The sequence below is a fragment of the Mustela putorius genome, unplaced genomic scaffold, assembly GCF_011764305.1.
Source record: "Mustela putorius furo isolate JIRA1106 unplaced genomic scaffold, ASM1176430v1.1 tig00000592_pilon_pilon_pilon, whole genome shotgun sequence".
Lineage (NCBI taxonomy): Eukaryota > Metazoa > Chordata > Mammalia > Carnivora > Mustelidae > Mustela > Mustela putorius.
This window is the reverse complement of record NW_025421426.1, coordinates 5,481,558-5,508,051: the sequence shown is the minus strand read 5'-3', so window position 1 is coordinate 5,508,051 and position 26,494 is coordinate 5,481,558.

Here is a 26,494-nt window from a genome sequence, read left to right as displayed (position 1 = left end):
TCCCCACTGACTCGGGGTAGGGGGGGGAGGGGGGATGAATAACAGTCCCAGCCATCATGTGCGATGCTAAAAATAAACTTGACATACTTTTGCATTGGGAAACAATGTAGATTCCAAACATTCTCAAAGGGCAGAGAGGGGAAAAAAAGGAAGAATGGAAATCAGGTTTTCGAGCTTAGTAATTAATTAGCCTGTAAACAAATGACTCACACTCCTTGGCTATTTTTCTTTCCGTTTTGCGTGGATTTTTGCAGGGGCCAGGGGAAGGATGCCAAGAGAGCCAAGCTGATAGGCAAGACAGGGCCCACATGTGCCAACCTGGGTGGAGGGTGTTGAGGAGTTGTCCAGTTAGAGAGTGAGAGGAAAAGCCAGGTGAAAGGAATGGCATGTGCGGTGGCCTTGAGAACCCAAAGAGCTTGTCATGTTAGAGGAATAGTGAGGAGACCCGTGTGGCTCATATAGAGCGGACGGAGGGCTGAGGCCAGAAAGGTCTGTGGGGCCAGATCACGCAGAGCTGGGTAGGCTGTTTGAGGGTATCTAGACTTGGTCCCGAAGATGCTGGGAGCTGTGGAGGGGTTTTGAGCTAAGAAGGAACATTATCTGATTTATATAATGATGTCATTTTCAAAATGGATGAAGAGAAAAATAAACTCTAAATGTTCCCTCTTGTTTGGGCGCTTCTGGTATTTAGATTTGCCAAGTAAATGATTATTTAGTGGTTATATTTCTTAGAGGTTTATATGTTTAATGTCTGTCTCCTCTTTGTAGAGTGTCAGCCCCATGATATCAGAGACTTTGTTGGTCTAACTTCTGCGTCCCCAGTGCTGAGACCACTGCTTGGCACACAGGGGGAGCACAATAAAGGTCAAATGACTGTGCCCTCTTTGCAAGGTCAGTGTCCTCATTCCATTTTGTAGAGGAGGAGCGGAGGACAGGGAGTTCTCTATGGCCGCCTTGGGATGGTCCCAGGAAAAGACAGGTTTTATTTAGTTCAAAATAAGGAGAAGTTTTTTGGCTGAAAAAAATCTATATTGCAAGGGAATGAGCTCCCCAGCAGTGGGGGCATTCAACTATAGACCACACTAGCAGCCTTATAGTACCCCTTTCTGATTTGAGAAAAACTGTGTTGGCTCATAGATGCCACCTGACAATTCATGAGGTTAGCATGTTGTTATAGCCATCGTGCATATGGAGAAAGGGAGGCCCAGAGAGGAGTCGTACCATGACCAAGGACGCTTGATTACAAGTGGGGAAGCCCAGGTCAGGATCTGGGTCTGACTATAAAGACTGTACTTTATATCCTTTTCTGAGCTGTAGACTTTGATTTAAATCTCTGCTCCACCACTTAGATGCTATGTGACCTTGGGCAAGTCACTTTACTTTTTCTGATCTTCCGTGTTTGGTTACATGAAATGGGACTGTGGATACCTATACTAAATCGGTCTGAGTGGATAACAGTTGGCACATGGACATTCAAAACAGGCGCACTCTCTGCTGGTGTCCTTCAGCCTTTGGTCCCCCTCCTGGGCCACTGACCTCCTTGAGGCCAGCAACTCCACGGAGCCCACTGTCCTGCCTCTACCCGCCCACTGGGTGTTGATTCACCCATGAGCTTCTTGCCCTCTGCCTGTGTTTTCTTCCTCCTTTTCTTGGTAAACCCACTGTCTCCTGCGATTGCCAAAGCTTCTCTCAGGGAGCAGGCAGTGGGGGGGGGGGACCCTATCATCCCACAGAATGTCTCTGCTGCTTCCGCATCCCTCCCACCCTCACCACACCCAGCTGAGATCACCAGGCACGAGGCCTGGACCATGGACACAGGTCACAGTTGGGGGCTTAATTAATCATAATGGGGCAGGTCCTGGGGCCGCTACGGGGAGGGCCTTGATGGTGGGGAGATAGGGGAGGGGGTGTCAAAGGAAAAAGTTTAGGAAAGATGGTGTTCACAGCCAATGTTGGCCAAATACATGGTAGGGCCCACCTGAGTGCTAAGCGGGCAGGCGCTTACAGGGGCCGGGGTGCCAGAGGTGGGCGGGGGTCCTTGGAGAAGGCTTCATGGAGGAGGTGTGTCTGGGGCTAGGTATGCAGAAGGGAGGTGGGGCATGGGCTCTGGGGCCAGCTCACTGGGGCTTGAATCTCAGCTTTGCCCCTTTCCCATTATGTGAACTGGTCAATTTCACATCTCTCTCTGCCTCTCGGTTTCCTCATTTGGAAAAAGACCTTATCATGGCACCCCCTCACAGAATGTGCTTAGGACCAAGTGAGATGATGCATGAGCAAGACCGGGAATACAGCTAGTGCTCAGTACAGGAGGTTATTATTCTTCTTCTTCCTATCAGGATAATGGAAAGTACTGCAGTCTTAGCCTCAGACAGGCCTGGGTGCAAATCTCACTTTTCCACATCTCCTTGTTTAGGAGGAGGCCTCCTCACCACAGCCTTGGTTTCCTCACACAGAGATGAAGATGCTTGGACTTCACGGGGTTCCTCATGAGGACGAAGCCTGTGAAGCCATACAGGTGCTTAGCACAGTGGCTGGCACGGAGTAGGCGCTCAAAAAACAGTGATCAGCCTTCCCTAGCCTTATGGACGTGTGGTTGAAATCAGGGTCGATTTCAACCAGGTCCGAGCCCTGGCTCTGCTGCCCCGGCTTGCTGTGGGGATTAGGACCGTTGGCATAGTGTACCCATTCAGGTGCCTGCAGGCAGTAGATGTGGTTCTGCCACTTTCACAGTAAGGAAACTGAGGCTCAGAGAGGTAAAGCCACTGGCCCATGATGGGCCCCCCAGTCTGCTTGACTCTAGGGCCTGTCTTTTTTTAAGGATGGGGGAGGTTTTTCAGCAGGTGCATTGCTGGGGACATGTCCCACCCAGGGCCTTTTAGGTCCACCATGGACGCTGACATAATAGCTTTTCAGTGACTAAAGCAATCAGTGAAGGCAGTGACTCTTGGCATGAGCTTCCAGATTCCAGCCATGTGTTTCCAGGGCCCCTGTCCTAGGCTGGGGACGGGGTGGGGGCGGGGTGGCTTTGCTCTTGGGGCAAGGGGTAGCCTCTGCAGCCTGGGTCTTTCTCCTTCTATCCAACCAGATCTGTAGCCCGCTGCGCATTTCTTTCTTTCTTTTTCTTTTTTCTTTCTTTCTTTCTTTTTTTTTTTCTCTTTTTGGTTACTCTTGGGTACTTTGGGCTATTCTTTTGTCTCAAATCTGAATCTCCCGATGTTTGGAGAATTCCCTGCTCTACCAGCATTTTCCACCTCCCACAAAGGATGCTGAAACCAGGAGACTCGGTTTCCAGCCTCTCTTGACACGTGACTCGGCTCAGCCAATCAGAGGTGCCGTCCTGTGGGGCGTCTACTCTGGCTCCATCCCGGAGGCATTAGCTCCGCGCAGGTCACGTTGCTGCTTCCTGCTCAGAATCCTCCATGTCTCCCCATTGCCCTCAGGATAAAACCCAAACTCCCCCTCATGTCCCATAAGGACCTCACCTCCCTTGGCCTGTCTCCTCCTCACTCCTCCAGCCACATGGGCCTCCCTCAGCTAAACTCAACACGCTGAGCTCATACCTGCTGCAGGGTCTGTGTGTTTGTTCTTCTGTTGTTCTACCTCCGTTGCGCAGGTGAGGAAATGGGGCTGAAGGGAACTGTGCAGGGTGCGAGGGGAACTGGAGCTCAGGCTGGCCTGGCCTGTGCCTCACTCAGCCTCACAGCCGCCTCCGCCCAGGCAGAGGCCCCTTCCTCCAGGAAGACCCCACACATCTCCCCTGGGAGGAGGCGCACCTCTGCTCGCCTCAGCTCAGCCTAACCGCCGCGTCCTCAGGACCAGTGGAGTGGGCGTGGGGGGCCATATAGCCCCCAAGTGGGTGGGAATTGATTCTTGTGGAGGGAAAAACACTTGTTTAAGTGTAGAGCGCACACACACGCACACACACAAGCCATAAGCAGATATGCAGTGTGTCTGTGACATTAAAATTTCTTGGGGCCCGTTAGGAAACAGGTGTCTAAGAATACTCCCCAGGGGGGCAACAGCCAGCAACAACATCCAGTTGAGAAACATTAGTTTAACTCAACCTAAACTCACCCGAACTTTGATTTGACTCAACTCCTCAAGTCGACTCAACTCAACCAAACTCAGCTCACTCAGTTTGGCGTCCCTCAGCGCGGTGTAGCTCCCTCAGTTTACCACAGCTCTGTGCCCCTCAGTTCCGAATAGCGCAGTCCAGTAAAGAACGCAAACTGATTGAACTCAAGTCAACCTAACTCAACTTCACTCACCTTATCTCAACTAGTTGTTCACCTCAGTTCAGCTCAGCCAAATTCACCTCGACTCACCTCAATCCCACCCACGTCAATTCAGCTCGAGTCAATCCCACTCAGTTTCATGCTCAACCCAGCCTAGCTCACCTCCTGTCCTCAGCCCACCCCAACTAAACTTGATTTAACTCCCCTCAGCTCGACCTGACTCCACTTTGCCACCTCACCCCACCTGAAACATTCATTCTGTTTGTCACCTCCCCTCTCCAGACACCTCCCCAGGTCTTGCAGGAGAGGGATGACTCAGACCTTGTTCCTGCCCCCAGTGTGCTCCCAGTCTAGCTGGGGACCCTGACAGCGCCATCTCTTCAACAGGCACTGTCATGGGGGAAGAATAGGGCACTAGGTGAGCAGCATGGGGTAGCCCTAGGGAGCCCCAGATGACTTCCCACAGGACGAGGATCTAGCTTGGGCAGAAGAGTGGGAGGAAGGACATTCTGGGCAGAAGAACAGCATGTGCAAAGGGCCTGAGGCAAGGTGGACAGAACATTCAGAGGACTGGAAGTGGCTCCAGCTAGAGGGTAGAGTGGGAGGATGAGGGTGGCACAAGAGGTGGCTTGGGACAGGTGCGGTCCCCTCGTGGGGATGCTGGCTTGGGGACAGTGGGCAGCCACTGCAGTATAGAGCAGAGGAGAGATGTAGTCGAAAGGAGGCCTTTGGCTGCTGGGAAGAAACAGAGGCGAGAGGTGGGAATGAACATATTGGGCAGTACCCAAGGTGAGAAATCCAGCACTGGGTTTTGGCGGGGGTACAAGCAAGTAGGGAGCTTCAAGAAAGAATTTAGGAAATGAATCATAAAAAAAATGACCAGGGATCAAGCTTACTCTGGAGCAGGCCTTGTCTACTTGCCTTAAGTATCTGGCTAACGTGGTGGCTGGGTGGCTCAGTCAGTTAAGCGTCTGCCTTCAACGGAGGTCATGATCCCGGGGTGCTGGGATAGAGCCCTGTGTTGGGCTCCCTGCTCAGCGGGGAGCCTGCTCCTCCCTCTCCTTCTGCCTCTCCCCCGACGTTCATGTGCGCGCGCTCTCTCTCTCTCAAATAAATAAAAATCTTTTAAAAGATAAATGAACTAATTTAATCCTCACAACAATTCACGAGGTGGGTATTACTAACCACCCTATTTTATAGATGAGGAAATAGGCTCAAAGAGGCCAAGACATTTTTGCCCACGGCACTCAGCTCCAGGGGCAGAGCTGGGATCTGAACTCAGGCACTGAGGCTCCACAGACCTCACGAGCAGCTGCGTGTTCCCTTCCCATGGCAGGTGCGGCCTACAGGTCTCCGTTCCGCGCAACAGGTGCTCAGGATACCCTTGTTCCAGGAGTTTGTGGGGCTTGTATCATTGCTGATATTTGATTTGGGAATGCCTCACCCCCTTCTAAAGGAAGGTTCTGTGATCCTTGTCATTTCACAGGAGAGGCAAAATTGAGGCCCAAGGTCGCAGAGCCAGGAAATGGTGAGGCCGGGATTTGAACCTCAAGTAGGAACGTGTTCTACAAACAGGCAGTATGGTCTTCCTTAGGGTCTTCAGCCATTTGAATTTTTAATTCAACCTTCATGTATGCAGTGAGCGGGCCCTGCATGCTGTCCTGGGGAAGGGGATCCTGCCCTTGTCCTTTCTCTGCTCAGAATTCCCCCAGGGCTGCCCACGGTCCTGAGAGTGAAGCCCAGGATTTTCGCTCCTCCAAGGCCATGCCTGATCTGCTCCCCACCCTGTCTGCCTCTCTGACCTCCCTTCCCACGTTCTCCCCTTCTGCTCTCTGCTCTGGTCTCCTCCAACACATGTTTTCCACCCCAGGGTCTTTGCATATGCCGCTCCCCTACCTGGAACTCTCTTTCTGGGGCGACTTCATCTTACCTTTGGTTTTCAACTCTAATGTCACCCCCTTCGAGAAGCCTTCCTTGATCATTTGAGCTCAAGTCCCCCCTCCCTGCCCCGTCCGCCCTCCCCCCTCCGCCCGTCCGCCCCCCCCCCCCGCCCCGGTCCCATGTTACCTATCACATCACTTTTTCTTTTCTTTTCTTTTAGTATCTTGCTCCCTCCCTGGACTTTTATTTGTTTATCCTCTCCCTCCTCTAGTGGGCCGAGCTCTTCTGGGCAGGGACCGTGTTTGCCTTGTTCACTGCTATCCTGCTTGGCATATAGTACGTGCTCCATAAACATGTGTGGAATGAACGAGTGGAGGATCGATGGAAGCCACTGAAGAATCTGGGTGGGAGAGAAGGAGTAGAAGGCTCAGGGCCCAGGCTGGGCTATGAGACCTCTTTTCCCTGGGTCTCCCTGCCCTGGAGAGGGGCCCCTGCCAGGGAGGGAGGGCGGGCGTGGGGGCAGTGGGCAGGGCCGGGCGAGGCCTCCTTGTTCCTCACTGTTTTCATCCTCTCGGTAATTGCGGGCTCAGACACTCCTCGATGCCTGCTCAGAATAATAGCCGGGCCTGTTATCAGCAGCATCTCCCGGACCTTTTCACAAACAGTCATTAATCAAGTCTCGCTGCCACCCTGCCCTCCCTCCCGGTGGAAACCGAGGCACAGAGAGGTGAGGCTACTTTCTCAGCGTCACACAGCCAATAGGAGGATGGGCTGTTTTGCCCTCAGCCCTCTGGTGTGGGATAGGGTCTCCTTCCCCATTCCACTTGGGGGGAGCCTCTGGGCCTGCCATGGCTGGGGGGCCCTGCCCCCAGTTCCCGGCCCCCAGCCTTTCTTGAAGCCCTGGGGGCCTTCCAAGGTGGCCTCTTAATCACTGCCGGTTAATTAAGGAGGTTAAACAACTCTGTGGGGCCCATGCGGGCCTGCCCCGGGGAAGGTGGCAGGGCTGCCTTGCAGTGAGGCCCCTACTCCACACGCCTGGCAGAGCAGTGTGCCGCCTCTGCCCTCCCCGGGGCCTGGGGGTCTCTGGGGAAGGCTCCTTAGGACTCCATTGTTGGCGTGTGCCCCCTCCCCTTCTTTGGGTGGTGTGTGGGAGGTGCTGGCATCACTTAATGAGGCCTCCACGGCTGCCAAGGAGAGCTGGAGGAGTTGAAACAGGTTCTGGGTGAGGTGAGTTTCGTGGGCTGGGCAGAATCTATGGCCCTTTGCCATGTGGGCGCTCCCTGGGGCAGTGGGGGGCAGACGTGGGACCCCTTCCTCCTCTCTGCCCTCCCTCTGTCCCTATAGGGGGGGAGCAGAGGAAGCTTGGGAGGGGAGAGGGAAGAGGACAGAGGATGGTGGTCGGGACTCCCCTGCTCGCCACCACAAGCCTGTGGGAACCGCACCAAGTAGAACCACAGCAACAGGGGCTGGGGGTCCTGAGCCATTGCTAAAATGCACTCTGATACAGAGTGGCCCCTGGTCTTCCTGCCTAAGAAATGGACTGGGGAGGGGGGATTGGATGTGACAGTCTCAGGCTCAAAGATTTCATTTAGGAATGATCCCTCTCAGACAGAACTGTCTGACTTGCTGTGTGACTTTGAGCAAGTTGCTTTCCTCCTCTGGGGCCCTGTAGCTCTGGCCTTACTGGTGGTGATTCGTGAACAGAGTGATGAGAAATGGTCATTCCTGCCGACCCCCTGTCTCTGCCCAGGCTGAGAACATTTTCTGAGGGGCACCCAGACCCCTTTCTCCAGGTCACACAAAGGGGTTATTCAGGATGTCTCTTTTGGCCCAGGGGAACCTGAGACACTGGGCTCAGGCCAAGGAGGTTTGGGAGGAAGCTCCCATGTGGTGCCTGGACACTCCCCGAGGCTGGGCTGTGGGTCCCAGGACCTGGAGCACCAGGCCCTCTGCATTGCTGTGCATCCCCCAGGTTCCACTGTGGGACAAGCTCAGGCAAGGCTGGCCCAAAGCAGGACCCACTGGCTCCCAGAGCCCATGGGGGTATGGGCCCTTCTGGCTCCTTATGTCCCACAGCTGTTACTTTTTTTTTTTTAATTACCTTTTTGGAAGTATAATTTACATATAGTAAAATTCACCCTTTTTTGGTGTACAGTTCTGTGAGTTTTACAGACTTACCCAGTTACCTAACCACTACCACGAATGAGGTAGAGTACTTCCCTCACTCCAGAAAGTTCCCCGTGCCCAGTTCTAGTCAATCCCTTTCCCCACCACCAGCTGCTGACAACCACTGATCTCACCCAACTTTTTATTTTAGAGATTTCTGAACTTAGAGAAGAGTGCAAAAACCTTACCATGAACCTTGGTAGTTCTTTGACCCACATTCTCCAACCGCCAGCACTTGGCCCCAAGTGCATTCTCGGCCTCTCTCTCTCTCACTCTGTCTGCATAATTTGTGCTGAAGTGTTTCTAAGTTGCAGATGTCCTGCCACTTTACCCTAAACACTTCAGGGAGCATCTCTGAAAAGCAGGGCCTTCTCTGGCACAGTGCACAGTCCCAATGCCATTATCCTACCTGAGAGATTGAGTTTTGACCTGTTCTTGTCGACCAGTATCCAGCCTGTGTCCCAGTTTACTGAGATTGCTCCAGTGTCCCTAAATCGTTGAGGGTTTCTTTTGGTTTTTGTGTTTTCCTGGTCCAGATTCCAATGAAGGATCAGGCTCTGCCTTTGGTGGCATGTCTCTTTGGTATCCTCTTATCTGGAACATTCTCCCTGCCCTTGCTTGACATAAGGCCCTCTTTCTTAAATCTGCCCTCATGATTCTCCATACCTAGAGCTCAAGGGGAAGTACCACGGGAACAGAGTGCTAACAAGGAGGGCTGCTGACAGGGACGTGAGGTATCCTAAGGGTCTTTTCTTATTTTTTTTTAATTTTTATTTTTTTAAAGGTTTTATTTATATATTTGACAGAGATCTCAAGTAGGCAGAGAGGCAGGCAGAGAGAGAGAGGAGGAAGCAGGTTCCCTGCTGAGCAGAGAGCCCGATGCGGGACTCGATCCCAGGACCCTGAGATCATGACCTGAGCCGAAGGCAGCGGCTTAACCCACTGAGCCACCCAGGCGCCCCTAAGGGTCTTTTCTTAAAAACTCTTTTTAGAAGGAGGGGGTAGGAGGGAAAGAGGGAAAGAGAAGGAGAAAGAGACAGACAGACTTGGGTTCATTGTTTCAACTTCCAGTGATGCTGAAGAATTTGAAGAAAAAGGATAAATCACTCAATTCGAGTTGAGAGGGCTCTGTAGTCCCATGGTTGTGGCTCACATCCCAGCTCTGCCCAGCCCTGCTCCCTGGACTGTGAGACCTTGGGCAGAAGACTTCCCTTTTGGGGCCTTAGTTTCCCTGTCTGTGAAACGAGGGCGGTACCACTCTGCCCACCTCCCTGCCGCTGTCTTGAGAATTCAGTGAATGAACTCACATAGCATATAAATAACAGCCACTCTGGTTATTAACAGTTTGGTGACGGTCTTCCCAGACACTTCTCTCTACACCTATCTCCCTGGAAATGTGGGAATACTATAGTATATCAGTTGGGTCACCTCCTTTTTCCCTGAATAGTTTATCATAAACATTTTCCCCATGTTCAGAAGTGTAGCGCTCTTCCATCATTGAACAAATTTTAACTTTTATTAATGTTTGCCCACAGATTATACCTACATAGGGCACCAAATACACAGGTACCAGAAGCCTACAGTGAAAAGCCTGTCTTCTTCCTGCTCCCGTCCCCTCAGTGCCTCCTGGGCGTTTCCAGAAGGGTTCTACGCATATACAAATAAAAACATAGATTTTCTTTCTTTTTCTATTCCTGCAGAAATTAGTTGACAGCACCCATGTTTCTGGGCCTTGTTTTTTCACTTAATAGTAGATCTTGGAGATGGTTCACATCAGTGCATAAGGAATGCCCTCCCCGCAACCTTTTTTTTTTTTTTTTTTTTTTAAAGTAGTCCCTTGTGGAAACAGACCAGGATTTAATGACCCAGTTCTTATTGATGGCCATTGAGGTGCTTGCAGTCTTTCGCCACCAGAAATTGCAACAGATAGCCTTGTGCAAACGTCTTTGTGTCCGTGTGCAAGTCTGTAGCATATATTCCTAGAAGTGGAACTGCCAGGTCAGGAATCATGTGTATTTTGAGCTTTGCTCTGCCATCCTTGGTAATGGCTACATGGATCCCGACGTATGTAACTGTCCCTCTTGATGCACACTTTGGTGGCTCCAAGTTGTCTTTCCTATAAACAATGCCACAATGGACATCTTTGTGCCAGTGCCTTTGTGTGCGGGAGCGGCCGGCTTATGGGGAATTCCCAGGAATCTGGGGACGGATCAACAGGAAGTGCTGAGAAAAGAAAATAGGACCGAAGGGGCCTGTGGGTATGGCTGCCAGTGGGATCCTCATGGTAACAGACTCCTCTAAGCCCTGTTAGTGGAGTGTGGTTGAGGACCCTCTGCTTGGGGCCAGCCTGGGAGGCAGTTAGAAATGCTGAGTCTCTAGAGGGGAGACTGCTTCCCCCACTCCCTCTGTCTGCCTCTCTGCCTACTTGTGATCTCTCTCTCTCTCTGTCAAACAAATAAATAATCTTAAAAAAAAAATGCTGAGTCTCGGGCCCCACCCCAGTCCTTTTGAGACAGGACCTCCATTTGGCTGGTACAGACAGTTTGGAGAAACGCCCTAAAACAAACCCAGAGACCCCCAAGACCCATTCCCTGAGGAAATAGTCTAGCCTTGGCTCTGGGGCAGATCTGAGGTCAAACCTGGCTCCCCTGCCCACTGACTGTGTGACTGGGGCTGAGCTGGGTGACCTCTCTGCCTCAATTTCCTCATCGTTAAATAGGAACAATAGTAGCCCTCACTATTGTGCTTGTGGGGCTCATATGCTCCCTCCCAGAGAAGTGTTTAGCATAGTAAGTGCTCACTAAAAGCTGTCATTGTTGGGGAGGTGCATGTTAGGTAAGATGTGGGGGTCGGATCTCACCGTCTCTGCCATCACCACTCCCTCTGTCTCTCTCTGTCCCCATCTGTCTCTCCTTCTGTTGTGGACTCTGTCTCCCTGTCTCTTGCTGTCTCTGACTCTCTGTTTTTCTCTCTCTCTCTCTTGTGCGACCATATGAGCTTTAGAAGCATCTGTGAAAATGCTAAGAGTCCGGGAAAATGAAGCTAGAATACAAAGAGGAAAATGCAAGCTAAAAAGGAACAGTACCATGAGTGCAAAACCGTATCATCACACAAGCTCAGGAATATTAATGGCAAAAAATGCACCTTTCCAGCAGGATGTGGGGCCCTTTCAACCTGTGTGGTGGGCTGTGCTGGAGGCCTGCCCGGCTGGACAGCTGGGCCTGTGGTTGCCTCTGTCTCCTATTTCTTTGGACCCAGGGCAGCCTTGGGCCGGGGAGAGCTGAGTAATGAAAAGCAAAGATTCTGGCCCCAATAGCCACAGAGTGCCTTCTTCTCTGTTGTATGCTCGCTGCAGGACCCTGGGAAGGGGGGAATCCATTAGTGACTTGTGTTCTTCGAGCTCATTTACGGAGGACCTACCACCTACCATGTCAGGTCCCAGAATGCAACAGTGTACAAGATACTCAAAAGCCGTGCTTCGTGGCACAGAGAGCACAGGGGGATGCACATGGCGGCTAATGTAGACATGAGGGAACAAATACACAGGACAGTTTAAGAGAGTGCTGTTATCTGACTAAAATAAACTATGGTTATATAATAGAGAAAGATAGGGATGGAGCTGCTTTGCCCTGGGGATAAAGGTCTGGGAAGGCTGCTCTGGCCTTAATTCACAGACCAGAATGATGAAAAGGATCTGGGCCTAGAAAGTTCTGGGAGAAGGGCATTCCAGAAGAGGGAACAGCAAGAGCAAAGGCCCTGAGGCAGGAGCAAGCTTGGGGGCCGGTCATGATTAGAAGCTTTCAGAGGAGGAAAAGATCTCAGGAGCAAGACTGTCTTTTCTAGGTGTTTCAAACAAGTCACTTGCCTTCTCTGAGCCTCTCTTCCACCTGTGTAAAATGATTAAATCCAGTAGTGGGCCAGAAGCTCTCTATATCAGGGAATGATTGGGGTTTGGGAGGATTTGTCTTGAAACCGGGCACAGCAGGACCGCTGTTCGTACTTGGATTATGTGGGGTGAATTTTTGGGCGGGGGTGACAATGGAGATTATTTGGGGCTGAAAGCAATGCCCCAGTCTCCCCACGGCTCAGCCCCTGATTTCAGGAGTTAATAGCCTGGAGCGCTCGGCATAATGCCTGGCACAGAGCAAGTAGACAGGAATGGGGAGGGCATTCCAGGTGGGAGGAAAGGCGTGGAGATGGGAATGTTTAAGGCGTGTTAGGGAAGAGTGAGGAGACCAGCTTGGCCGGTGGGGAGGGGTGAGAGAGCAGGCTGGAAAGACAGGTTGAGGCCCAGGGTGAGATCTTGAATGGCACGCAGAAGGAGGGTCGGCCTTAGCTTGTACGCAGCGGGGAGCCATTTTTCATTCTAGCGCAGGAGAGGCCACAGAAATGATGTTTGGTTTTGGTTTGGTTTTCAGTGAGATATTTTAGACCTTCAAAGAAGATTGAAGGCTAATAAGATAAGTTTCTGCGCTGCCGTCATTCAGCTGAAGAGGAAAACACCCCAGTATAGTCGACAACTCCAGCAGCCTCTCCCCGTTCTCTCTCTCCCAAAAGTCGCTGCAAGCCTAGATTCGGTGTTCAGGATCCCGTGCATGTCTTGGTCCTCCTGTTGTTTGTTCGCTGGAGGTATAAAGTACACACAGTGAAACGCAAAAAATCGTACATAATTTAATAGCTCACGGGATCGCCACCTGCTTCCAGTTATAAGACCAGCTCTAGCATTTGGTCTTGGCGTTCTTGAACGTCAGGTGTGTGGAATCACTCCATGTGTACTGTCTGGTATCTTACGCTCTCACTCAGTGTTATGCCCATGAGCTCCCTCTCTGTTGTGCCCGTGGTTCATTTCCTCTTCCCTGCTATGTCGTAGTCCCCTGTTTGAACAGACCACAGTTCGCTTGAGCCCCTGACTGTCTACGGAGATGGACATTCCTTCCCGTTTCCAGTATGTTGAGTAGTGCTGCTTAACATTCTCATGCATATCTTTTGCTGGGTGTAAGAACACACTTCTTTTAGTCTCTGTTTGAGAAGGGAATGGTGAGGTGATGGGGTATGCGCGTATTGTTTTTATAGCTGTGGCCGGTTTCCCGAAGTGGTTGTGCCATATCTTTATACTTTTACACACACACACACACACACACACACATCCCTGAAGGTTCAGGGGCTCTGCTTGGGTTGTGGGTGTGATGGTACAGACAGTGTCTCTTGGATATTTGCTTCTGCAATTTGCTCCCCCCCCACCCCCGCGCCCCGCCAAGTCATGCTCTGGAGCTCTGCGCCCAGGAGTGTGGCAGCTTGGTTGCATCGGTGAGGTGGAGAGGCTGCTGGTACAGATGGATTTGAGGGGCATTTAGGGAACCTGGTTGTGGGGGGAGGAGGAAGGAATCAAGACCCAAGACCGGGACGCGCAGGGCCAGAAACCCGGGGTTGAATCCCTTGTCCCACTTTCTGGCTGGGTGACCGTGGGCACTTGATTTTGTTATCACAGCCTCGGTTTTCGGATCTGTACTTTGGGATCTCCCCTCACCCCGGGCCTGGCAGGATGGGTGTGAGGGTTGAGCGAGTAGGGACATTCAGTGGACTGGGCAGGGTTTGAATCCGTTGTTAGCTGGCTGACTTCAGGGAGGATGCCTCCTCTGAGCCTCATCTGTGAAGTGGGGAGAACGCGACTGCCTGCCTCCTGGTGGATGTGTGACCACGAAATGAGATCCGTACATAAAGCATGTATCGCACGCTCGAGAATGGAGAGCTACACGTTATCATTGCTGTGGCCACTGTCTTCGCTTTCCTTCCCGCAGAAGGTGGGTGCCCGGAGGCCTGGCCGTTCGCCTCCTTCTTCCTTCCGAGCTCATCAGAGATCGGTGGAGTCTCACTTCACACCACGGCTGTGTCCCGCGTGGGTGACCTGAGTGAGCTGAGCCCCTGCCAGAGCCTCGGTTTTCTCCTGTAATAGGGGGCTCGTGGCAGGGCCTGCCTGACCAGGAGGTTCCTGCTGGGCCCGTGATCTAGAAAAGGGAAAGAGCTCTAGAGTGGGTAGGTGAGGCCTTGTGAGGGGGTGACATTTTCCTAGCAAAGCTCTGGATGCAATCTTGGGGGACCTCCTAGAGATGGACGGGTGGGAACGTTTCTGACTGAGCCCCTTTGGAAAGGGGACATGGGGGTGGGGAGGAGAGAGAGGAAGGGCATTGTGGCTCTGCTGACCCCCTGAGGGAAGATGTAAGCAACAGGGATGTCCAAGCCCTTGCTGCGGGGTGGGGGGGGTACTTAGGGTACCCCCCGGGTACCTTGCAGGGTAGGGACACTTAGGCCATAGTGAGAGTGAGGCTGGCGGCCCAGTTCCCCACCTGTCTCTGATGTCCATGGGCTGTGTGGCCCCGGGTGCCAGGTGTACCTTCTCTGGGCCTCAGTTTCCTTTGCTCTGAGCGTCTCAGGTAGGCCTCACTCTCTCATCGGCTGGATTTCCCGGCCCCCGCAGACCCCCTGGCCCGGCCCCCTTGCCCGCATGGAGGCTGAGGCCAGGGCTCAGGGCCAGGGCCGCGCACCTTGACAACCCGCCCACGTCAGGCACAAAGGCCCATTGTTTGGGCCCACGTTGGCGGGGAAGCGGGCGGGGAGCAGCCGTCTTTCACCCAACCCGCTTGCGGTCGGCGGGGACTGAGGAGCGATTCACAGAGGCCCCCGCCCCCTGACCGGGCACCTGGCCAGGCCGCCTCCCGGGCAGGCTCCCTTGCCAAGCTGGCAGCTCCTACTCTGATTTGGGCCTCAGTTTCCCCAGCAGAGAAGAGGGCAGCAGAGCGGCTCTGGTGGGGCAGGCAGAACTTGGTCTTTGACCTTGCACCCTGAGAGCTGTGCCATGGGGCGGTGGCTTCCCTGGGCCCGGAGAGACAGCTCCAGCATCTGAGGAAGCCATAGGTTCTAGAGCTTCAGGGCGCGACAGGCCTGGGTTCAAATTCTGGGGGATTGGGGGTGATTCTGTTCATCTCCGTGACCCTTAGTTTCTTCATCTGTAAAAGGAGACTTGGAATCTGTGACCCTCAGGATAAAATGAGAAAAGGTATCACAAGTGACCTTTATTTGGTTGTCCATTCAAAAATATGTCCTGGGTCTCGACCATGTACAGGATTATTTGGAGAATTTGGGTGCAAAATGAAGTATAGCACCTCTTGTTCAAAATAAGAGCTTAGAGATGGCAGCAGCTTTAACCAAACATGGAAGCTTCTAGGCGTGGGACTCTGTGTGGTGGCGCGGGTTGCCTACCCATGAAGCCCACTCTGACTGGGCCAGGCGCTATTCTGGGCTTGGGGACACAGCTCATAACAGAGGCAAGCTCGTGTCCTTGTGGGGCTGACAATCTTTTGGGGGACCCAGGGCTTCCTTGGGGGCTGCCTGGTAGATCTTTCTGAAGCAAGGTGCCCCTGGAGACCTGCTCCTCCAGGGCCTGCTGGCCAAGCTTGTGGGTGAGCTGGGGTGAGCCTCTCATTGAGGCTTTGTGTGAGTGACCCCGCATCCGGCTGGGCCCCCGCTGGAGTAACGGCTGACATTTACTGAGCGCAGACTCCATGCTGGGGCTGATCCAGACGCTTTCCCCAGTTGACACAGATCATTTTTGTAACAGCCCTATGAGGAGGCAGGGCAGTGTGGTTCCTTTCTATACAGATGGGGAAACTGAGGCTTAAGTCAGTGAATGGCAAAGGCAGGATTTAAACCCAGGCTGTCTGGTGCCAGAGCCGCAATCTCCTCAACCTACTTTCTGCCAAGGGGGGCAGCGGTGAGCCAGGTGGTGTGTGCCTGGGACAGAGGCCCTGCTGGGGTTCGAGGCTGGGAAGGGCGCGGGTGTGCTGGTGGCCCGCCAGCTGCCACCTGGGTTGGCCCTGCTGTGGCCCTGAGTCACAGCCCTGTGTCCTGGGAAGCTGGCTGTGCCTCGGGCACCCGTGGGGCCTGAGTCACAGCAGAGCACACCCTGCCACCCTGCCCACCTCCCGCCTGGGCCTGGGGACAGGTAGGCCCTAGAAGCAGATCCCTAGGCAGGAACTCACACTTGTGCCCACGTGTGCCCACGTTCTGCAACCCCAGAAGTACATTTCTGCCTTGTCTCATTCAGCCCGAGCACCATTCCAAGTTATCCCAACATGGACTAGCTGGCTGGCGAGTTACTGAGCTCCCCATCCCTGGGAGCATTCAAGGAAGGAAAGCCTGTCAAGGTGCCAAGGAGGATTGCTGTATCAGATTGGGCCCAGTGTTGGAGTATGTGACTTCCAAAGCCCTATACTTTGTTCATGTACTGTGAGCAAATGGTCTAAAATCCAAAAAGGACAAAAGGATAAAGAGTGAAAAGTAAGTGTCTGCCCTCCCTGACTTCCAGCCTCCAACTTCTCCTCCCCCATTAACTGGTTTTTCCCCCTAGAGCTAATTTATGGACATACAAACAAATACATACATTGTCCTTTCGTCACACACATTTGATAGCCTACTTGTTTATATTCCGTTCTGCCCCTCACTCTATTCCTGTTTTACTTGACCCCTTATCTTGAAGGCTGTTCTGATAGCACACACAGGGTGCTGCCTCACACTTCTTACTTTACCACATGGCATTCCTCCCTCCCCCTGCCCCGTCCCGCTGTCTAAATAATCTATGCAGCACATTCAATGAAAGGGCTTTCACTCCTGGATTCTGTATTTTGGGGTTGGTTCCCTCCTTCACTCTGACAGCCTGAGGAAATTTTCAAAGTTAGCCTGGAAACTGTAAGCTCTTCCCACATCTGCAGGGATGTTTTGGTTCAGGTGAGGGGGATGTCTGTTTTTGGTTGAAATTATACAAGAAGTAAAATAGAGCAAAAGCGAGAGAGAACCTTTTCCCCACACACCTCTGTGCCAGGCACTGAGGATCTAATGGTGAACCCCACAGGCCCCAACTGATCTGCCTGCAGTGTGGTCAGGCTGTGGGAGGAGGGGTCTCTGTGTGGTCCCAGGGAGCCCAGAGGAGAGGACTTCCCGTGTGTGTGTGGGCGTGCACATGCGCACATGTGTAAGGGGTCAGCAATAAGACGAGTTAGATGGGGCTTTCAGGGATGCATAGGAGTTCGTATGAGAAGTGTGGAGATGGGCCTGCCAGGCAGAGGGGGCAGCAGGGAGAGCAAAACACCTTGGTGGATGCAGAGCTGACCACCAGCTTTGATTGATAGAGTGCCGGCTGTGTGCCGGACAGTGTTCAGTGCTTTAAAGTCATTGCTGCATTTAAACGCCCCAGAATTCTAGGCTATTATCACCCTCATTTTACAGATGATAACCAGGGTACAGAAAAGCAAAGTCACTTGCTCATGGCTACATAGCTCAGCCTGAGCTCTTGGCCGTTCTGATATTTCACAAAGGCAAAGGGATAGCTGCCAAGGCTCTGAATGTTAGACTTCAACCTCTGACCTTCCTGGCTCAGGTCCTGTCACTGCTCAGAGGCCCCCAGCGGTTGCTGATGGCTCCAGGACCCCCTGGTCTGAGCCGCCCTCCACTCTTAAAGCCAGGATGGGTGCTGCGGGCAGTACGAGACCTTTCTGGTGAGCTGGGAGCTACAGGCACTGCCTAACCACCAGGGAGTACTTGGGCCACACAGACCCTGGCCTGTCCCCACAGGCGGGTTTCAGATGTGGCTGGAGATTGGACTGGATTCCAAGGTCTTGGTGCTACGAGGCCTCCAGGCTGTCTCCTGTAGAGCTTTGGTCAGTACTGTGGCCCAGCATGCCTGGGCTCTGAGGGGCAGAGTGTGAACAGATCCTGGCCGCCGAGATCTGATTCCCATGTGTTTTGGTGGGTATTGGGCCTGAAGCTTTTTTGAAATCCCAGGGATCCTGCAGTGTGGGAATTCATCACCCCATTTTGCAGATGAGAAAATGGAGGTTCGGAGAGGTGAAGTGACTTGTCTAAGGCCACACAGCAAGGGAAGGGCAGAGTCAGGACATGAATCCAGACCCCGAGTTTGACTCTTAACCACGCCACACTGCTGCCTCCGTTCGGAAGGGTTTTCCAGTCTGCCCCGGGGAGGAGCGTCATCTCTCTCTCTCTCTCCTGGTGTTCTGGAAAGGAGCAATGAGCTGATTGTCCTGGGGAGCTTGACTGCTGTGCCCAGGAACTCAGGATCAAGGGGGGACCTGGAGATGGCCCGTGCCACTCCCCTGACCCCTCTGCCAGCATTAAGGCAGGCCTCCTTGCTTCTCCGGCAGCGAGAGAATAATAGTTGGTTCAAATGTCAGGCCTGCTCTGCCGCCCGTGGGGAGACTGGTTGAGCAGGTCTGGGGGAGGGATGGAGGGAGGAAATTATTAATAATTGCAAAGCAACCGGCCTTGCTGTAGGCCTTGAGATGAGATGTGGGACTGGGGGTGCTAATCCTATGGGACCCTGTCCTGGAGTGAGGGGTGCTCTGCAGCTTCCTGGGGGCCTGCGTGTGTGTGGAAGAGGCAATTGGGGGCACAGAATCAACCTCTGATTTGAGACACATCTTGGCCTCCCTGCCTCCCTACAACCCTCATTAGGCAGGCTCTGCCCATGATCGGGAGGCAGGAAAGAGCCTCGTGTATGCCTTCAGAAGGTGTCTATACCCAGATGAGGCTGGCGTTGTCTTAAGTTGACAGTCAGGGAAACTGAGGCACAGAGTGGCCCAGCCGGGTTTCGAACTCAGGATGTTTGACTGCACCTAGATTGCCCTTGCTGGTGTCTCCACAACTCGACTTAGCATGGAGGGATCAGCACAATCACCAGTGTCCTACCCCAGAGGATGGGAGTTGGTTCCGGGCTTCTCTGAACCTCAGTCTCTTTGTCTGTAGAATGGGGAACCAGAGTTCCTTCCTCCCGGGTCAGGGTTGGCTGACATAGGGTGAAGTACGGTGGTAAAGGGCAGGTTTACCACCTGCCTACCATCCGTCCTTCTCCGGCGCCAGCCCCCGGCGACCATCGCTTTACCAAGGTCCTTTCTTTCCTCCTTTTTCCAGCACCCACTGCAAGCTCTGCCGTGTAGTGACGACCGCAGGCAGCTCTCCACTGGGTCTTCCTTGGCCCCTGGGGGACCTACAGAGCGGGTTCCCTAGCCGGGCTTCGGAAGACTCACTCTGAAATGTCTTATGAGTGATCAGGGCACACTCTAGCTTGAATGGTGCAAGCCGAGACCCTTCAGGGAAAGAATGGTAGCGATTCTGGGAGCCGAAAGCCAACCCCTGGGCTTGTGGCTAGCTGCCTCCGATGGCAGAGGCATGCCCGGATCGCATGCCACTGAGCTCCAGGATCGCCGCGTCTGTGGGGGACCTCCGGGCGTCCCCCTCCTTGGCCTGCCCCGATGGACCGATAAGGCCCAGCTCGGAGGAGGCGGCGACCATAATTACAGGCCTCAGTGGTGGCGGGAGGCGAGTCATGAGGTGGGGGTGACTCAGAGGATTGCTCCACGAGGAGAGCGGGGGTGGGGCTGCTCGCCCATCTGCCCCTCACCCAGCTGGCCTGAGGAAGGCCTGGGCACCTAAAAGGCCCTTCGGGGCCACTGGGTGCAGCCAGGCCAGGGGCTTACCCCTGGGCCTGTGACTAGGGCCCTGTGGCTCTTGGCATCCTTGGGGCTTGGCTCTGTGTCGGGATCTGGGCAGCTGGGTTTTCCCCTTGCTCCCTCTGGGCATCACTTCTGGGAAGTGGGAATCAGGGCTCAGAGGCGCCAGACAGTGGGAGAGCCTGAGAGCGGCAGGCAAGCTCGTGGCCTTGCAGATTTACTGAACCACGGGGGGGGGGCAGGGCACGGGAATCCCAGATTCACCACATGTGTGGACTCCAAGGACCAGCAGGTGCTGGTTTCTAGAACCAATGCCTCCAGGTTCAAGGACTCATGGATTGGCACATCTACAGAATTACAGATTTATAAAATCAGGGAATCGGTTCTAGTCGGTTCCAGAGAATTCATACATCCATCGAGGGAGAGATTAAAAAAAAAAAAATCACAGCAGCTGAAGAATTTCAGAATAAATTATCTTGGTGTCTTCAGCTTGCTCCCACATTGGTCAGAAAGAAGAAATAAGAAAAGGGAATGAAAGTATAAATATTTATCTTGTTCCATCCAGTGAGAGGGAAAGCACATGAAACTAAGAGTCGACAATTGGTGAATTTGAGACGTTCATTGTGCTGGCGTTTTCTTTTGAAATTTCTCTGGTTTTGAAATTTACCAGAAGGAAACATTGGGGAAAAGCGAAATAGGAAATGAAAGGTAAACACGAGGTATAGTGTGACAGGTGCTGCACCTGGGTGATCTGTCACGGGGTGACTTTGTGATTTCTGCATCTGTAACTTTCTTGACTTTTTCACCGTGGTTTTTATCTATATGGTGTTCAGGTTCCCTGCTGTAGGCCAGGAGCTATTCTAGAGGCTCTGCAAATATCAACTTATTTAATTCTTAACAACAACCCTATGAGGTGGATGTCATTGTGGTGCTCGTTTCACAGATGGGGAAATTGAGACACAAGAGGGGAGTAACTTACTCAAATCATGCTCAGTGCCTTGTTAGGGGCCTGCTGCCTGCCAGGTACTGTGTTAGACTCTGGGTTAAAGTGGCAGCCGGGATGGACACTGTCCCTGCTCTTGGGGAACTTGGTAGGGGAGACAAATAGTAAACAAACGAGTAAGATTATTGGAAGTTTAAGGAGGAAAATGAGCCTGCTGCTTTGAGGGGGCAGGGGGTTCCCTCCGATTAAGTGAGCAGGAGGACCCATCGGAGGGGGTGGTTTTGAGCGGGGGCCTAGGGGAAAGAAGGAGGCTCACTGGGCATAATGCCCTCCCTTTGCCCCGGCTCTGCCTTCTGCTGGCAATGCCCTTCCCTCTCCTCTCTGTGCTGAACTCCCACGCACTGTTCCAGGCTCTGCTGGGCAGGCACTTCTGGTGGTGGGGGACGGACTGGGGAGCTTCCCCAGCCTGAGGGGGAACCTGTCCTCCCCTGTCTCCTCTCTCCTCTCTGTTCCTCGGGCAGGCCCTGAATGTGGGGGCCTCCATCGAATCGGCAGCAACACCCACCTGCTAGCCACTATGCTGGGGTCTCTCCCAGAGTGGGAGGGAGGATGATCTCCTAGGAAGGAAATAAAAGCCCAGAGAGGTGAAGAGAGTTGCCCTAGGACACACAGCTAGCAAGTATTTAAGGAGGGGAGGGGTCTAACTTCCAGGCTGCCTTTTGATTACTGTTTACCTGCCACCTCCCTGCCCACCCTGGCTGGGGGCCTTTTGAGGGCAGGTGCTGGGGAGCCCAAGCTAGCTCGGTGCCCGGCATCCTGGGCTGCTTGGAGAAGGCGTGTGGAATGATTTGACCTTTGCCAGGCTGAGAGCATGAATCTGAGCAACAGCTAGCTAGGCCCGAGCCTTGGGTGGCGACACTAGCCTGAGTGGGGGGGGGGGCAGGTAGGGACCCAACCCTGGGCATCCTGAGGGACCTGGTGCCCACTGGCACCCTCTATGCCCCAGTGAACATTAAGAACCTATTAGGGATGAGTGTCCCACGTCACCCCTTGCTGGGCTGGTTCAGACCCTTTGCTGTCCAGGCGTGTTCCTGGAACCTCCTGGCCCACCTGCACACCCACTTCCCATCCTGGCCCCAGGGGCTCCACCAGGTGGTGAGGACAGCGAGGTGTTCAGAAGGTTCTGCCTTAGATGAGGGGTGCAGGTGCGTGGGGAGGGGTCCCCCTCCCTGCATCTGTCACTGAGGAACCTGGCAAGATGGAGAGAGCCCAGACATGGAGTTCTTAGGCTGGGTTCAAAGCTGCTCTATCTTTTGAAGCTCTAAAGTCTGAAAACTTGGTCTTATCTGCAAAATGGAGACCATAGAACTACCCGCCCCAGGGATGAAACAGTAGCACAACGAATTGCACACAGCAGGTGCTCAGCAGACACGGGCTGTTGTAGCTAGAGATCAGGGCCACTGCTGATGATTTCTGAATTTTTGTTTGCGCATTCATTTCAGCGGTATTTCCAGAGACCCTACTATGTGTCAGGCCCTGTGTAGAGTGTTCGGGGCCCGTCACAGAACAAAGTAGACAAATATTTGCCTTTGGACAAAGGGACAATGAATAAGTGAACAAGGAAGCAAACAGCCTCATTTCCGATGGCAGTAAAGGCTTAGAAGGAAATGAAGCAGGGAAGTCGGATAGAGAGTGACCGGGGGCTTCTTTTAAGGAATGGGGCTGGAGACAGCCTCCCTGAGAAGCAGCCGCAGCTTGAAAGAAGGATGTTGAATGTACAGGGAACAGCAGAGGCGAAGACCCTGAGGTAGGAACGAGGGAGGTGGGTTCTCAGAACGGTAGCGCTGCCACTATGGGGGGCGCAGAGTCGGGGAGAGGGAGAGGGTGGAAAGAGAGGGAGACCGGGGTGAGGGCTTCGAATCTCATTCCAACAGTGACGATTATAAACAAAGAGCAAAGTTGCGAATGACTTCATTGTACGCCCTCCCAGCCCAGAGCTTGGGTGCTCCGGATCAGGGTCCTGAAAGAAAAGCACCTGTGTGCCGCTCCCCGTGCCAACTCTCTTGTGTAAAGAAATGCAAAGGAAACAGGTCACGGCCATCGGTGAGGGGCAGACACAGTGGGTAAGACGCAAATGTGTTTGTAAGTTGTGTACGCGGCCACAGTGTCTGGCCTTCGGGGCTTGTGGGGGAGCGTGAGGAGGGCAGTGGGGGCGGGGCGTGTAACACCACCAGCCCTGATTTCAGCAGCACCGTTTCAACTGGGGAAGGCTTGGGAGATCAGCTGGTTCAGCCCCCTGACTCCCAGATGAGGAACCTGAGGTCCAGACAAGGGGAAGTGAGTGGCCAAAGGTGACACTATGAGTCAGAGGCAGATGGAGGACTTGAACCCAAGCCCCTGACGTCCAGCCCAGACTTTCTGAGAAATGGGTGTCTTGCCATGTGCTTCCCCTTTGTTCTTTCCTCCCAGACAGTCAGCTGCCCTCAGGGCCAGGGAGGAGGCCTGGGACAGGGGTCTGGAGATCTGGCACCCACTCCCTCACTCTCCTGAAGAATTTCTTGGTGCCACCACTGGCATTTTGACCCAGATAATGTACCATCTGCTTCGGAGGCTGTCCTGGGGGAGCCTTCAGACCATCTCCCAGATGGACCTCTGCCCAGAAGCGGAGCAAAGGAGTGCCTCTGGGAGATCATAAAGTTTCAGGGAAGGAGGAATTCCACTTAGGATTAGTAATGATCCCTGAGGGTTAACACCCCCCCCCCCCGTGGCATTGCTGGATATTGACGTAAACGACAGGCATCTATAGGATGAATAACCCAGGGGCTACTCCCATGTCAAGAGAATAGATCCTTTGGCTCAAGACCGATTTCCACACAGAATGATTTTCACAGAGCACCACTTCCCGTCAGCCTGCAGATGAGCACGCCGTGACCCAGAAACCCGAGGTCGGGGGCTCAGAATGGACGGCCGCGCGCTGACAGTGTGGATACCGGAGACGAGGCAGCCAGGTGCGGAGAAAGCCATTCCATGGACGCGAAGAGTCTGGTGGAAAGAAGCAGCCTGGAAAGAGAAATGAGTTTTGAAGCATAGACTTTATTCTTTAGGACAGTTTTAGATTTGCAGAAAAATGCTAACGATAGCACCCTACACCCAGTTTCTCCCATGGATAACGTCTTAATGTTAGTGCGGTGCCTTTGTCGTAATTAATGCACCAGTGTCGAGGCATTCTTGTGAACCAAGTCTACAGTTTGTTCAGATCCTGTCAATGTGCCCTGACATCCGTTGGCTGGTACGGGACCCCGCTCACAAGTCCGGGTCGCATTTAGTGATCATTTTCCTTCAGGCTCGTTTGTCAGTTTCCTCCGGTGAAAGTTACTCTGTTTCCCCCTTTTCATAGGATCCTCTTTGGGAGAAAGTCACTCTGTGATTCAGTTTTGCTTGTCTCAGTAGGGACCCAAGGATATTTATTTTATTTATATGTTGGGTTATAGTTCAACACTACTGTATTTTCTTGCTCAGGTTGTCCCAGCTTTGACCATGGGGAGCCCTTTCAGTTGCGCCTTGGAGTGGCCCCATCCACATTGGTGGTGTTGATTAGTGCTGTGTCTGGCTTTTGTTGTGAGCACTTTCTTATCTCTGGTACCACAAGGTGCTCCAGGCTCATCTTGTATATTTTCTTTCTTTCTATTTTTTTTTTTAAGATTTTATTTATTTATTTGACAGAGAGAGAGATCACAAGTAGGCAGAGAGGCAGGCGGGGGCGGGGGGTTGGTGGTGGTGGGGCACAGGCTCTCTCCGCTGAGCAGAGAGCCTGATTCGGGACTCGATCCCAGGACCCTGAGATAATGACCCGAGCTGAAGGCAGAGGCTTTAACCCACTGAGCCACCCAGGCGCCCTCATCCTATATATTTCCTGCACCTGTGTTAGAATCAGCCGTTTCTCCACATGGAGCTATGGCTCCTTCTGTGGGAGAAGGGTATTAGAAACCAAGCTCTGGGGCTGGGTGTGTCCATGGCTAGTGGGGTGGCATTTCTTTTAGGCCTTGACCATGCGAAGAAACATATTAACCCATGTATGCCCATGTCTATAAATATTTTTGTATGTATCCATTTATATCTATATTTAGCCAAACATGAGTTCATCCTGATGTCTCCAGGATCCGTTATGTTTTATAATGTGATTTGAAATAGTGGTACGTCACAGTATTGATAACCATAATTATAGCTACCACTTACTGAGTGCTCACGGTGGTTGAATCCTGGCTAAGTGTTTAAAGGGCATCATCTTTATGCTGTCTGACAGGCCTGGGTCCTGGTTACCTCCCTCAACCCCATTTTACTGATGGGGACATAAAGGCACAGAAAAGGTAAGCATATTGCCCAAAGTCTCCCAGCCAGTAGTGATGAAGTAGGCTTCAAACCCAGCCTCAATCATATCAGATATTAAGATGCACCAACACCCTGCGTTAATAGAACTTAGATACAAGAAAGCAAGTAAGTAAGCAAACAAGCTTGCCCAAATGTTACCTTGAAGCTGGATGGTTGATACACTATTACTTTTCACAGATATCTAACTTAAATTGAATGTCATGATTTCCTTGGAAGCCAGTACATTTGTATTTTGGATCTCAGACAGTTTCTGCTTGAGGTTCTGTTGTCTCTAATGACTAGCAGATGAAAGAACTTGGGCATCCTCTCTTACCAGTTTTCCCGGTCACTACGCTGGTGCATTCTCAGTGCCTCCCTCCAGCCAGCCCCATGGGAAATTTACAGGGACAGAGTCTTCTGGGCCCAGACATGCCCTAGGCAGCTCAGATCCCAGAGGGGCAAGGAGAGCAGAAAAGAAGGAGGGAGGGGGCAGGCAGCCTTGGTGTTCTGACCCCCAGATGTCCTGGTGTCAGTCTGGTCTCACCTGCTGGGCCTCTTTAAGGAGTCCTGGACAGGAGCCTGCCCCGACCAGTGTGGCCTGAGGCAGCCCAAGGCTGGCCCCTCCTCTCAGGCATGTCCCACCTCCTCAAGCCCAAAGCAGCTTGGATCCCCCTCCTCCAGGAAGCCTTCTTTGCCTGCCCCACCCTCGATGATGTCCATGTTCTCTGAAATCCCACGCCTAGACCAAGGGTCTCAAACTAGGAGCCCTCGGATGTGCTTTCTTTAGCTTGCCCAGTCTTCTTGGATTCTGATTGGGTTCCAGCACTGAAGAGCGAGAGGTTTCCTATAAACACGTGGACACTTGGACTATCTTACAAAGGTCGAAAGTGTGGCAGCCCCGGGCTCACATTCCCCCTGGCTGCTTCAGTCCTGTGCCTGGTGCACAGTAGATGCCCAGCCGCTGTGGACGGCACGAATGGGCCAAATGGAGGCCTGCCTTTGGAGGCAGACAGGACTGATTTTCAGTGCCAGCCCTGCCCCTTCCTGGCTGCGGGACCTGGGAAAATAACCTTTCTCTCCACTCAGCCTCCATGTCCTCCTTTGGAAAATGGGCTGAAATCCTACCTCAAGGTGTTGTTATGAGGATGAAGTGAGCTCATGGAGGGGGTGGGCTGAGGACAGGACAGGCACTCCGGGTTCCTGGATCAAGAGTCCCCCCCCACTTTCTTCCTTTGCTTCCATACCTCTCAGTTCCTGATGCCCCCACTGTCCGTCCGTTCATTCTGCATGTGCCTGCTGTGGGCCAGCCCGAGGAAGACCTCCGGGGCAGCCTGCCTGCTCCGGCTGAGGAGACATTCATTCATGCTGGCACTTACTTATTCTTT